We start from the raw sequence: 15,485 nt of genomic DNA, 5'->3' as shown, positions 1-15,485 counted from the left end.
TAGCTACGCCTCTTGGGACCATGACTCCGAACTCGCATCGACGGGATAGGCGACATTCGGCTATGGCTCTTGGGACCGTGACTCCGAACTCGCATCGACTGGATCGGCGACATCCAGCTATGGCTCTTGGGACCGCGACTCCGAACTCGCGTAACGACTTCACTAACTAAAACTAACTCTCTCAATCCACGGCGAGCACCGACGTCTGGGTCTACTCGCGACTCCACCTTACCCGATCCCATGGCGCGCACCGACGCCAAAGATCAAACTCTATTGCATCCAAAACTAAGCTGTCTCCGTTCATGGCGCGCACCGACACCGGGATCAATAAGTTCTGTCTCAATCCAATCCCCGCGCTTAAAAACACCTCGGCTGCACAACGACGCCATGGTTAAGCAAAATTACGCCGACAAAACAGAAAAACATCCCCCGTTGACAAACTCAGAAACACCCCCCAGCCGGTTTGGCATGAACCGCTCGGGGGCTACAACCCGCGGGTGCGCTCGCGCGCACCCGCCGACAAGAAAAACATCCCCCGTTGACAAACTCAGAAACACCCCCCAGTCGGTTCGGCACGAACCGCCCAGGGGCTCGGGGGCTACACCCGCGGGTGCGCTCGCGCGCACCCGCTGGCAAGACAAAAATCCCCCGAACGATTCTGCCCGAATCGCCCGGGGGCTCGGGGGCTCCTATCGGTTTCATAAACCCGGGGTCCCTCGGGGACCGGCTTCTACGCTAGGGCTCGGCCCAGGAGGACGGCCTTTTTTTCTTCTAGACCGGCCCGAGAGTCTAAATTCAACAGACCGGAGCACTCGGTTCAGGCCCTGGCCGCCTTGGGCCCATCTTTCCGACCGGAGCACTAGCTCAGGCTCAGGCCAACTCCGAACGGCCTCTTCGATTGGAGCGCTAGCGTCAGGCTCCGGCCGCCTTCACACGGCCTCCACTCGGAAAGCCTGACCCGAGGACCGTATCCGATTCCGACCTCGTGTCTCCGACCAGGGTTCATAGAAAACCCTCCCCATCGCTATTCTCCGACTGGCGCGCTAGAACCGACTGGGGCCATCCGACCGGGAACGCCCGCTCGGAAAGAACCAGAAGGCGTACGAAGGAAGGCAAGACAGGGCTCGCAAGTCAAACCACGGCACCAGGGACCATACCCTGTGGAAAAGTACTTTACAATCGCCCTGCCACAAACAGTATAGTATGTGCCAACAATTACCTCTACAGTATTATAGGCGCCAGTCAAAACACCCGTACGGTAAGACCCCCCATGTGCCTCTGGGCATCAACAGTATTGTGGGCGCCGGAATTCACCGCACCAGGTGAACGTGGTAAAGCCATGCCTCCAGTCGGCGAGACAGCATTTTTGCAGGTACCGATGTCCTCCAGTCTTGAAGAAAGCAGCTCAACCTCCCACATGTACCTGACATTCTGTAATGACATCAACAGTATTGTGGGCGCCCACCATTATCCCATTCCCATCGGCGTGGGCAACAAGGCTTAGAAACGTCCGTACTCTCTCCCTTTCACTTGTAAAGCCATCCACTTCTTCTATAAAAGGGGATGTACTCCCTCCAAACACAGGCGGTTAACCCAAGTCGACTTCTTCAAGTTCAGGTTCATTAGATCGATAACTCGCAACCCCTCAAGCACACGCTTGGACACTTTGTTCATAGCATAGCTCCTGTCGATCTCGGCCCTTCCGACCGGACCGACTGGACACCCTATCTCTCTCTCGTTTGTAACCCCACTACAGACTTCGAGCACCTGGGCTCAGAAATAAAGTCACCGACCGACCCACACTGAACGTAGGGCACGTTACCTGAACCAGTATAAATCCTGTGTCATTGAGTGTTAGGTCACATCCGATCACAACGTGCAACAAAACTACGAATATTTACTAGTTGGTCACTTTCTGTACCGACAAATAGAAACCAAGAAAACAAATTCACAAAAAAAAGAAACCAAGGAAACAAAATAAAAACTAAAAAAATAAAGTGACCATGGTGACTAACATATAACAAAAAAATAGTATAAAGAAGAAAACAAAAGAAAAGATTAAAAACAACGACAAATATATAAAAAAGAAGAATGTGGCTGCTGGGATTCGAGCCCAGGTCTCTACGGCCACAACGTAGAATTCTTACCACTAAACTACAGCCACAATTATGTTCAAGTTTTGTAATATCCTCTACAAGTAACTTACAGAGTTACAGGAGGATTTTGCTCGGCGTCAAAGAACAGGAGAAACTAGAAGAAACCTCTGTCATCAGCGACCTCTCCCCCAACGCTGCCGACGATGGCGCAGCAGCAGATGCATCCAACCGCTGGCTCGGGCGTCCTAGATGCCGTGCCGCTCTTCGTGGTCATCCTCCTCGCGGCCCACGTCCTGGCCCTCGTGCGCTTCCCACTCGCTTTTCTTCTTCTTTTTCGTTCCCCCGCGCCTACACGGTACACGCTTTGTCGATTTGATCCCGCTCAGATCCGGACTTATCACCCCTCTTCACTCTGGCTGCAGGTGTTCTGGATGTACAAGCTGGCCTGCGAGAAGCAACCACCCCGGAGGAAGACGCAGTGACGGCGCCGATCCACGCGATCCTTCTCTAGCCTCTTCCGTCGGTAAGATTCGTTCCTGAAATTGGCAGCCTAGGATAATTTGGTTTTGGTAATGTTTGATATGCTACTCCTGAACTACGTGGGCAGGATCATTTTTTTCTTTTCTGGGTTTATGGATTAATGGTGTCTCCAAGAGAAGCGATTTTACATTGGAATTTGTGCTCTTTTTTTAAACGTAAATCTGACAAGAGTTTTGCCAGAATTATATTAGTAAAGAAGTAGAGTTTGGCCTAGGCTCAAAAAGAGAACAATACAATAGGTGGCAATGATGCTTATGTAGTTATGTATGTGAATTTCGTAGTGTTGTCAATGGGTTGGGAATAAGAAACAATTAGGTCCTGTTTGTCTGCTTTGTGATTTTTTACACTTGTATGAGTAGCTTCTACTTGTAATTTTCTGTCCACAAGAATACCATTGATTTCTTTTGCACCTGGAAAATGCTGTTTGGATAAAAAAGTTTGCGCTCGTAGCTACTAGTCGTGCACTGCTCGCCTCTGCCAGCCGCCAGCATTAGCATCTGCTTGAAAAATGAACCATTTGCTGGACCTAGCATAGATCGGGCAAACTAGAACACAAACAACATCATACCAAGCATCGGCTCATATGACAGATCAAAATTTTCAAATCAGGTCATCATATTTTTTATCCAAGCGCCAAACAGAAGCACGAACATGTGCAAATTTTAGTCGCCTATATAATAGATGGTGCCTTTCTCAGTACAACATACAATGATCTTCTATTGAAACGCGAGCACAGCCAAATGCATGGAACACTGATTTTTTAAAAAAAAAAACATGCATTCGAGCTCAAAGCTGAACATAGTTCCTCTAGTTTGCCGATTTGTGCTCCTCGGACATTAAATGCTTTGCAATGTCCTGAAATGTTTTGCAGCCATTAACCTAAAACATGAGTCATGAAACTAAGTATATTCTGGAAATAAAAAGTATATAGCAAAACAACAACAACTGTGTCATATGATTGCTTATTCGAATTGAATTATTGCTATGTTGCTATCCTTTTTATGGTGGATAGAGTCCGCTTCTGTCCAATTTTCTAGCTACAAAGTATTTAAAAGATGGCTCATTGGACTTGAATCATCGCTATGCAGCTATGATGTATCATCTGATACTTACAAGCAATGTTAGCTACCTGCCTACCTCCAACAAAAGAACTCAACCCTCACACTCACAAATTGGTGTTTCTGAACTGCAGCTGGCTCCAATCCCTACTCTAACTGAAGAAGCAATGCGTCTGAAATTTATGCCAACTCTAACTGACTGACTCCGACTCTACATATTAACCATGATAGTTAGTACTAGCTGGCTCCATTCTATTGGCTGAATATATCTACTAGCATTCATAGTTCACTAAAGGATAGTACATAAATAAGAATCTGGTAGCATAATTGAGTACGTTGTATACCAAAACAAAACAGACAAAATGAATGCTATATTGGACTGTAGGAGTCCTTGTTAAACAAGTAGTATACCGTAATATTTAAGAAAAGTCATCTTGAATACTTTTTTTTTCGAACTACGCAGGAGAGCTGCGCGTCATTTCATTAAGGTAGAAATAAAATACACGAGTCTAAATAGACCCTACTCAAGTACAAAACACCACCAACACACACCCATTCACTTAACTAAAACAGACGCGCCACAAACTAAATTCTTGTCGACCAGACAAAAACCGCCTGCCTTATACCCCCACGGCCAGCTCCCTGACCAAGAGTTCCTGGAGCTTTCTTGCTCCAGCCCTGCACCAAAGATTGCCCTCAGTGCTGACAGCCCTAAGAACCTCCTGGATGCTTGGCGTGGCATTTTCAAACACACATGAGTTACGGTGCTTCCACACCTCCCAGGCTATCAAAATTATCAGGGAGTTGAGACCCTTCCGTTCCGCCTTGGGCACTGACGATATTGCCTTCCACCACCATTTAGAGAAACAAGATGCTGTAGGTTCTGGCGATAGAGAACTGAGACCCAAGTATTGGAAGATTCGAGCCCATAATTGACGAGTGAATACACAACCAATCAGGATATGATGAATAGTCTCCTCAGCTTGATCACACAAAGGGCAAGCCTCAGGATGGGGCAATCCCCTCTTCGCAAGGCGATCGGCCGTCCAACACCGATTGTGGAAAACCAACCAGATAAAAAATTTGCAACGAGGAGGCGCCCAGCTTTTCCAAATTCTTCTCCAAGGACCAAACCTGATGGCTCCCACAAAGAAGGCAGCATAAGCTGATTTACTTGTGTATAAACCAGATTGGGTTAGCTTCCAAGTAAATTGATCTGGAACCTGTTGCTGCAGAAAAATTCCATCCACCAAGTCCCAGAGCTGCAGGTACTCGACGAGGACTGGTACAGTGCGAGCTCCCCTGATGTCATCTACCCATTTTCTGTTCTGGAGTGCCTGAGCAACAGTACGTCTCTTGGCTGTACGTTTGGGGACAACATTAAACAGGTTGGGGGCCAACTCAGCCAAGGTGTGACCGTTTAACCATCTATCTGTCCAGAACCGAATTTTCTCACCATTCCCTACTATGGCATCTACTGCAATATTGAAGAGGGCCTGAGCCTTGCGGGGGACTTGTACTGGAAGACCAGCCCATGGTCTTGATGGATCAGTTTTCTCAGCCCACAGCCATCGAATCCTTAAAGCGCAGCCAAGGAGTTCTAAGTTATGGATCCCAAGGCCACCATATTCAAGAGGCCGCTGCACCCTTTCCCAAGCGACCAAACAATTACCACCATTAGGCTGCTCCTGGCCTTTCCAAAGGAAGCCTCTCCTTTTCTTATCAATAGCCTTCAGAAACCATTTTGGCAAGTCCATGGCGATCGAAAGGTAAATGGGAACAGCTGTTAAAACTACTCGAACCATTACCAATCTTCCCGCCCGATTCATTAATGAGGCTTTCCAGCCCGGCAAGTAATCTGCCACCTTGTCAATTATTGGTAGCAAATCCTCCTTGGTGGGTTTCCCAATTGTGAGAGGGAGCCCAAGATAGGTGCATGGAAATTCCTTGATGGTACAGGATAAGATATCAGCTGTAGTGGCCACTTCATCAACAGAGCAATGAATGGGAGAAATCGAGCTTTTGGACAGATTGGTTCGAAGTCCGGAAGCATGTCCAAAACGGTCCAGCAGCTCTTTCATCAAATACAAGTCATCACTTCTCGGCCTTAGGAAAACAACTGCATCATCAGCATAAAAAGAAACCCGATGCTGGACCTGCTGCATAGACAATGGCTGCAACAATTGCTCCCGAGTAGCATACTCCATCAAGGAATTTAGGATATTCATGACAATAATGAAAAGCATGGGAGAGAGAGGATCTCCCTGCCTGAGACCTCGCCTATGAAAAATTGTCTCACCCGACTCCCCATTCACCAAGACTTTAGTGGAGGAAGTTGACAGGAGCAGACATAAAAGATCCATCCACCGCTGTCCAAAACCCACATGGCCCAAGACTTCTAGCAAGAATGACCAAGAAACAGAATCAAAAGCCTTAGAAATATCAAGCTTGAGGAGAATATGAGCCTCTTTTTTCTTGTTCTTGTGCAGGCATTTAACCATCTGCTGGACAAACATAAAGTTATCATGTATTCGCCTACCCTTTACAAAAGCAGTCTGGTTTGGGGATACCAGATTTGGTAGGACAGGGGCCAACCGGTTCGCCATGATCTTAGTCACCAGTTTGGCAAAGCTGTGCACCAAACTTATAGGCCGAAAATCCTTTACTTGGACAGCATCCTGCACCTTAGGCAATAACGTGATGAAGGCACTGTTCAGGAGTCTGAATTTGAACACATGGCCTCGATAGATAGCATCAAGAGCCATTAGCAGATCACCCTTGATAACATTCCAGCAGGATTTATAAAATCTACCAGTGAAACCATCTGGCCCTGGGGCCTTGTCCATGGGCATGTCTTTTATAGTTGCCCACACCTCTTCTTCCGAGAAAGGAACGTCCAAAAGAGAAAGTTCATGCTGCTGTATGCCTATCTCACCCAAGTCAATAGTGTAATCTCTATCTTCCGCTTTTCCTAGAAGATTTTCATAGAAATTAAAGACGGCAGCCTGTTTATCCTCCTGTGATACTGCTATCTCCCCACCAACCTTCAGTTTGGGGATAAAATTCTTCTTTTTCCTGAACCTTGCTTGCTGATGGAAAAAAGATGTATTGGCATCCCCTTCTTTGAGATATAAAATTCGAGATCGCAACCGAGCAATTGTTCTTTCTAGGGAAGCCAGACCAAGACAGTGGAGCTTTAGCTTTTTCCGCAACCACTCCTTGTTTCCAGTTAACTCCCTAGAATCTCGTTCAATTTCTAGGCGATGGAGGATTTCCTTGGCCATTTTTAGTTGGAGTTTGATGTTTCCCACCTTCCTCTGTCCCCATTTTTGTAGCCCTTTGCTAAGCCTTTGTAACTTCAGAAATAGGCGCTCAACTGCACAATTTGACTGCACAGGAGCCTCCCAGTTCTGTTTAATGGCTTCTTGAAAGCCAGGCACCTTGGTCCAGAAGCTTTCAAAATGAAACCGCCGTTTGCCACCAGTGTGTACTTTGAGGCCAAGGATGAGTGGACAATGATCAGATACTCCTGCTGTCGTACTTTGCAAAATAGATTCAGGAAAGATACCGTCCCATTCTACACAACAGAAAGCTCTGTCTAGCCTGACCAAGGTAGGTGATTGCCTCTCATTTGACCATGTATATTTTCGACCAAGCAGGGGAATCTCCTTTACCTCCATATCATCCAGAAAGCGCCTGAATCTGCCCATCATTGCTCTATCTAAGTTTGCATTGTTTTTGTCAGCGGCTTGATAAATGAGATTAAAGTCCCCAGCTACTAACCAAGGCCCATTGCAAAGAGCGCGAATATCCCTGAGCTCCTGCAGGAAGAGAACCTTCTCATCATCACCTTGAGGCCCATAAACCCCAGTAAACCACCAATTGCGACCTTCTTGCTCGGAAAACAGGACTGAAACTGAATAGGTGTCCACTCTGGTAGCAATGGCTTGGCAGGAGCACCCTTTCCAGGCAATTAAGACACCACCTCTAGTTCCATTGGCCGGAAGGGCAATATGATTATCGAAAGATGATCCAAACACCGAGAGAAAAAGACGCTGAGATAAGTCAGCAACCTTTGTTTCTTGGAGACATACAATATCTGCATTACTAGAAAGGATGGTGTCCCGGACTGAATTCCGACGAGCCTTCTGATTGAGGCCGCGTGCATTCCAAATTAGGATAGATGAAGGATTCATTGTGAAAACAAAGAAAATCGACCAATGATCATTCCCAGTTACAGCACAGCAACGGAACACACCCGCTCTCCTTCCCCAACTGACCAGCCAAAAATAGCAGCCATGGCAGAAATATGGGAGTCAGAGAGGAAGGGCTTGAAGAGCTTACTGTAACTATCCTGAGCTGATGGATCCATTACTTCTCGCTCCCCGAAGCCGAGATGCCGCATCACTCTCTGCTGTGCCTCTGTGATTACTGGTCCTGGCGAGCACGGCTTGGCGCCAGCGACACGCCGGCTCCGCCGTGGCAGGGACCCAAGCAGGGGAGTCTTCCTCCTTCGCTTTTGGATCACCGGCTGGGGGAGCAGCTTGTCCACCGGCTTGCAAACCATGCTGATCTTCTGTATTGGAGTAGACAGACCGGACGCCCCCTGGGAAACGGCCACCGGTGGCGGAGAGGAAGCCCTCGTGCGGCGGCGATGCCGGTAGTAAACCCGGAGAGGAGCCTTTATCTGCTCCGCCCGGGCCGGCGCAACAGACCCACCAGCACCAGGATGGGCAGAAGGGTCGTCACGCAGGCCATCGGAGTGGGCATGGAGGACGGAGTTCTCCCCGCTCGCCGCCGGAGGAGTGTCGCAGTGCAGGAAAGTCTCCAATAATGGCTCAAGAAGAATCGGCTCTGTCACCTCTGGGCCGGCCTCATCAGGAGAAAGGCCTATCTGAGGACTTGGGTCTTGCTCCACGATAGCTTGGGGCGGCTGTCGTTGATGTGGCCCAAGCGGGGTTGAAGAAGAATCAGGCCCACCTGTATGGGCAGCACCACAAAGGACCTCGGCCAGCACAGGAGAGCCAGGAGCCACCAGCGGCCCACGAGTGGGAGAAGGGCCTTGGCCTGACTCCAGAGTGGCCCTAGACAAACTGGCCGCCCCAGGGCATCTCACAATCACAGAAGGCACAACAGTCATATTATATGGTATAGCGTGGCAAGGATGCTGGCATCTCATAATCTTGTGTATACAAAAATATTCTTCTCCGAGCTCATCCAGCAGCCTCTCTCCATGGAAAAATTGGTCCAGAAATAGACATGCATCCCTCCTCCTATATGATCTACCAAGATCATCAGTGATCCTCTTCTGATGCTGGTCTTTTTTCATTTATCCATTTCTACCTTTTTCCTTTCCATATCTTCTGCTTTCTTTCTTTCTATACTAGCTACTACCTACTTTGCAATGGACCCTGTTGATAGAGGGCATGCATCTCTGCTAATTTACAATACATCAATTTCAACACCATATATAAGCAGCCAAAAACGATTGCAGTACATCACACAAGAGATTGTTGCATTCTAGAACCAGTAAATCGACAAGATGCTAATTGGTCCTATGTGTTTAGATCGCAGCAAATACTGGTAGCGGACAAGGCAACAACTATTCTTGAATCGATTCAATAATACGAACATGGGGCCTGTGTCTCAGTGTCTCTAGATCTGCGACCTGTGTCAGCGATGACAGATTCTAGCAAGTACTATCCATTCTCTATCTAGTACCTGTCCATAATGTGATTCATATTCACAAGCTAGATCTATTGATTTGCTGACGAAGAGCAATCGGAGAAGAACAGAAGTACAAAATGGAGAGATGTGTGGTTGATACTTGAATGGATTCGTTGTCTGTGGTCATGGATTTGTGCGCCTTGGCCATGGATTCACTCGTCATCCTGTGGATTGGCACCTTGCCGCCGCCAGGGTTCACCTGCCGCCGCAACCATCAGGTTCTCTTGGTGGCACCAGAGTCGAGGCTGCAGAGGAGGCCGACATCCCAATGATTGTCAGTGTTTTTTTTTTCAGACCTGGGCAGGCATTCTTTTTCATCCCCTGGTTTTGCCTCAAACTAGATGTAAAATTAGTGAGCTCACCAGACTTCCAAGCAGCGATTTCTGAGTTGGATTGAAAAATCTTTGGGGCCTGTTATTTACAAGGGTTTGGAATGAATGTTGTGCTTCCAAACAGGCTCTTGTAGAAAACAAGGTAAAAGTAAAACTGCTTCTGTTTATGGTAGCGGCAGTGGTTCAGTCATGCATATTAAATCAAAGAGAGACAATTACTAAGTCTGTAGCAAGCTAGCTTAGGTTCACTGCTTAGATAATTCAAGGATTAAGTTGAAATAGATCTTAGCTTTGGCCTGTATACAAAATGCCCTAGACGGGAGTATAAAGAAACTGAATTTTCTGCCTCTGGAGTAACAAACTGCTGCTCTAGGTTGTATGTCATTCTTTGTTTTCTTATCACCAAACCTCATTGATCTTCTCAAGCCAAAGTATTTTACTATCAGTTCTTGTTGCATTCCTAACAGAAAAAGAAATGTGCAGGGCACACTAGCCCTTCTATATACTGAACACCAATGCAATCTTTGATTGAATGATCACTAAGGAATACAAAATCAATCTCTGAAATCACTCTAGCTACTGAGGTTTCATTTCATCTTGTCTTGTTTATGGCATGCCAATTGGGTTAACCTGCTAAAACGTGGTACCGATGGGTTGATTTGATAACATCTTAAAATGTCAATGTCATTACTGTTCCATGTGTCAATAAGTTTCAAAATGATATATCTTCCATATGTTGAGCATAATCTAGATAATATATTTGTATTTAATCACATTTTGTGAAACTGTGGTTTTAGTTCAAAAAATATTCTGAGCAATCAACATAAGAGAAGAGCATCCATGAACCATGATCAGCACCTTTGGTGGTATAATCACTTCCGAGTTATAATATCTGTTGCATGTGGGAGAGGGAGTGGTCTGGGTTGTAAAAATGACACTGAAAATATGCATTGATCGCAAGTGGATCGGGGTATGTGCATGCATCTGAGAATATAAACGTTTGGGAAAACTAGTTTCTATAAATTACTTGTAAGGTGATTGCCATTTTGCCTCACTTATTTGTTGTGCAGTCTTATGGGGCATATTCTTGGTGCTATCAAATGTTTTACCTAAAAATTCAGCTTCAACTGTCACACAAGAAATATGCAATAATCACGAATTGCGACATCTTTACCTAATTCTGTATTTATGTTTCTGTTGTTAGCTCATGTGTCTGAATACGACATGAACATTTGGATGCTTCAGCTGTAATATGCATTGCTCCTTTTCTCCACATTTTTAGTTGATGGCATGTGATACTTGTCGCGTTTCACAATTTTGATGTGCAAAGACAACATTAGATTTAGCACGTATTAGCCATGTATACTTTGTGGGCAAGTACGCTTTGTTGTGGAAGCTGTCCAATCCCATACTCCATGATCGTCCAACCTCATTGTGCTTTACTATGTGGGAAGGACTGCACGCCCTTTTTCTCTTATAATATATGTTCTTCGTTGGTTGAGTCTGTACTGTTGTAAATTTATTTTTGCATCTGAAAGTACGCATGTAATAAATGACTAGAGATATTGCCACATTGGAGATTCTGATGCTATATTTCTCCGTACTTTAACCTTCACAAAGGTTACAGCTTGTAAAACTGCATCTCCATACCTAGTAACTGTATCATATTTGTTCACAACTTGTAGCCGCTAACTTCTTTTTTCCTGTGTTAAAGGAACTTATCACTTTTGAAGCCTTTAATTGCATACGTTCATTTTTTTATGCCATTAAGGCATTAATTCGGCTCCTCTGATGATTGTAGGTCGGATTTTCATGTGAACCAGTATCCTCCGGAAGATGATTTAGGCCGTCAAATTTTCAGAGATATCCATGTAGTATTTCAATTTGTTCTATTTATACTTATTGCATTTTAGGTATTGGTTGAGAACAACTTGGTAGAGGCGACATTCTATGATTCACTGTTTCCCTTTGGTTGATAAATAAATGTTCGTAGTTAATTATACGCATGTGCTCTGTCACGATCTTAGCAGCTGGGAAAAGTGAAATATGGCCACGTTCCTCGTTCCGGGAACGTTTTGGGAATATTTATTTTTCTATGTTATAAAATATCACTCTAAGTTCCTGTTCCAAGTCCCCTTATCCCTGTTGAAACATGGCTGGTAAGGTCACGATCATGGGGTTCCTAAATTCTTGTCCTACACGTCTTCAATATCTAAAATTTAATGATGCAATGTAATCAAATGGAGCATTATGTCTAGGGCTACGAATAACATAGTCCCTCCTACTATGTGTCGACTAAATTTTCATGCTAGTCACATTTTCTATATTTATAGAAAATGTTAGGAACATTTTTTTTCCTCTTATCTTAAGTACAGTTGTAGAATCTGTTCGGATACAGACACACATCATCACGCACACCTCCCACACACACGGTATACGAACAAACCTACAACTATACCTAGACAACGAGCGCAGCTGAGAGGTACTCGAAGATCAACAGACTCCGAGCGTGACGGGCACGTCACTTGAACATTTGTATCTTCAAATAAGTGTATTATAAAAATATTGTAATGATTAATCTAATGATAGGTCAAAGTTAAGTATATTTGATTTCTCGATGTGAGAACCATACTTAAAAAAGGATGAGGGAGCATTTATTACCATTGGAACTTCAGGAACATTGATCTTTGTCTAAAAAAATATAACTATAGAATTTGTACAAATCAAACTAGCTTAAATTTGGTCAAGTTTATAGTAAATAGTATTAAGATTTATGTCTCGTACTAGGTTTACTATAAAAATAAATGCTATAACTAATTTAATAGTATTTATTTTGTATTATAAATATTTTTTGTAATTTTAGTTAAACTTTGATGTATTCTTTTTGGGACGGGGAAGCACAGTTTGTCTCTACTCTATTCCACACTCAACCCTCGCCTTTGATTCCTACTCCCATCTGTCAAATGTGTAGACATAAATGAAGGCCCTTAAGTGCCTCCTCGGTCGCATCATGGCCCCGTTCGCTTCGCTGAAAAACAAGCCGAAACACTGTTCCAGCTGATTTGTTGTGAGAGAAAAATATTGTTCTGGCTGAAAAAATAAGCTGAAAAAGACGGATTATAAGAGAAGCGAACAGAGCCCATGTAGACAAGGCGGGACCTTGCTGTGGGAGTTGGACGGGTAGAAGATGTGGTAGATCCACGAGGTTGGGTGCCATTCACAGCAGTGGTGGCTAGCACTACCACTGCGTGATGCTTGGCCTCTAACTTCATGTTGACCTCCGTCGCGTTCTTCACCTGGCCGCTGACCTGCCCCTCAATGCAGCCCTCAGCCACCATCTCAGCACTGCAATCCCTACACTACTAGATCACTGACATGCCTAGCGTAATGGAGCGTTTGGTTTGGAGACAAAGTGGGACGTGATAGTTGATGAAACTCTAACATAGGGGTATGTTCAGTCCTCAGGAGAAAGGAAGCGGACCAACGGACCCCTCCCCCCCTCGACTGATCCCATGGGCTATACCCATCGGGTACACTCGCGCGCACCCTCTAGAAGGAGTCAGGATGAGCCCGGAACACCTGTAGCTGCTGCTCAAGACTCGGGGGCTCAGTCACGGCCCTAGGCTGCCAACTGATGGCAGCCCAAACCTAACCTCCGCCCGGCAGTAACTGATGCCCCGAGCCATTGGTTGGGGCTTGGCTCAGGAATCTGCCAGGCACCCGGAGCCTGACAGGTACAGAGATGTGCGTTGTCTGCTTGTTCAAATAGACGCGAGGCCCTATTGACCACTCTCTCGGTAGGGTCAAGTAACGGGTGTGATGCATCAGAACAAAAGGACTTCACCAACTTCAGGGGAGAAAGGCTGTAGGGCCTACTCGTCAACCCCTCCAGGCGAGGGCTCCTTGCAGGGCCAAGGTAGCCCCTGACGGTCAAGCACTAGAGTGGAGGCAGCGGCGTCAAAGGGCTGTTGCGGCACCTGTCGGCTCCCCCTACGCGACAAGGCGAGGTCCAGCAACGCCGTAGTAGAGGACTCATGCACCTGGTGCATAGATCATAGACTAGAACCAAACCGACTTATACACCGTGCCCTCCTCGCAATATAACGGGAGATGCGACTCCTATAGAAGGGGGATGACACCCAAGAGATAGAGACAGAACCACCGAGAGAAACTCAACTCATTTAGAGGGTTCCAATTTGGCCCACACTGAGGGACCAAGGAGGAACTCCGATGAACTCTAGGATAGCACCTAGTGGTGTCACCCCCAAAGACGGCGTGCACTTCTCCGGTAGAATTGTCATCGTCGATAGCTCCTTTGCCCCCGGCCAAGTTTTTAGCTTTGGGGGCTTGGACTACATGGCCGACTACAACAGCAAACTTCACCCACTTGAGGAGACCTCGTTGGAGGACAATGAGTCCCCGATGTCGTACCCTCTGCTATGTGGCAGAACTTCCTAAATTATAGGGCCCACATGCATCTGTCACTGTCCAATGACCTCTGACGACTATGCATATGTTCTCGGTAACTTAAGAAGATTGTCGGGTGTCCACGGGGAACCCCGAATCATCCACGATTTTCGAGCAGGATCCCATTACAGAGTCATTGCAGTATTACAATATTTATTCAAATATCTACATCAGAGTAAAATAGCAGAAGTCTTACAATAACTTAGTTTACAAACCAGTTGTTTCAAACCTTACAAACTAAGTTCGATAATTATTAAAAACTATAGTAGTGGAGTGGCATTAGTAACATAATACAAAACACACAATATAAGTACCCTGCCCAAGGGTCACACATTCACTTACCATCATCGATTTGAACAACAGTTATGTAGCACGGTCCAAAGCAGACCTGCTCATGAGACTCACCTGCAACAAGGGTCAACGAACCCTGAGTACAAAAGTACTCAACAAGACTTAACCGAAATAACAATAAATAAGACTCAGGACTGTAGGCTAGGGGTTCAAGGTATGGCTTTAGCAATAAACAAAGTTCTTTTGCGTAAAAGCTCTTTAACCAAATTCTTTCTTTCAACATTTAAATTTTCATAAAAACCGTATATGAATCTGCCATGATCCGTAATGAGATCATGAACTTCATATCAAACACTTTCTCAAATCTTACTCAAGTTTCATTCATTAACTACAATGATGAACAATGAGTTGAGTCTCCATAACCGAGGAGCAACGACGATTCAAACCGATTATAACCCAGCTGGGGATTCCCAACCACATGACATACGCAGGTCCCTGACCTACATATACCAACCTGCCCTCAGATCCTCTAAAACAAGAACGGGTCCACGCCACCTGAGAATACAGTACTCCACCAATCCAGCCCATTGCCACGTGGGTACATGTTATTCTCGCCATCTCTCCACTCCCAGTGCACGAGTAGCCATTCTCGTAATAGAATAGCCAAGTTAAGGTTTACTGAAGTATGTGGCTAGTACTACAAAGTCTCACCTCATGCAATTCAACAACGGACGGTTCTTAATCGACACAGGCGGAAAGAACCCGCTCACAAGACCTCCATGTCCTGTGGCTCTCACACACCGAGTCCGCCCGATCTAGATTTATTACTCTATATGCTCATATCTCATGATAACATAAGTAACCAATCATATCAAAATCCCATGTAATATCTCATAGGTGACAGGTAATCACCCGACTTTTATCGGTCTAAGCATGGCTAAGCATAATTAGGCATTCTCGAATTGAAACTGGTA

General features: G+C 45.6%; 1 non-coding gene across 1 annotated transcript; it reads right to left on the bottom strand.

The window, feature by feature from the left end:
- Nucleotides 1–2,092: 2,092 nt before the first annotated feature.
- Nucleotides 2,093–2,164, bottom strand: TRNAH-GUG (transfer RNA histidin (anticodon GUG)). Its single transcript has one exon. It is a non-coding gene; the product is annotated as a tRNA-His (tRNA).
- Between the last annotated feature and the right edge of the window lie 13,321 nt (nucleotides 2,165–15,485).

This window comes from Miscanthus floridulus, chromosome 8 (assembly GCF_019320115.1).
Source record: "Miscanthus floridulus cultivar M001 chromosome 8, ASM1932011v1, whole genome shotgun sequence".
NCBI classification, from domain to species: domain Eukaryota; kingdom Viridiplantae; phylum Streptophyta; class Magnoliopsida; order Poales; family Poaceae; genus Miscanthus; species Miscanthus floridulus.
Note: the sequence above shows the minus strand (reverse complement) of the source record. Positions and strands in the feature narration are given on the sequence as shown.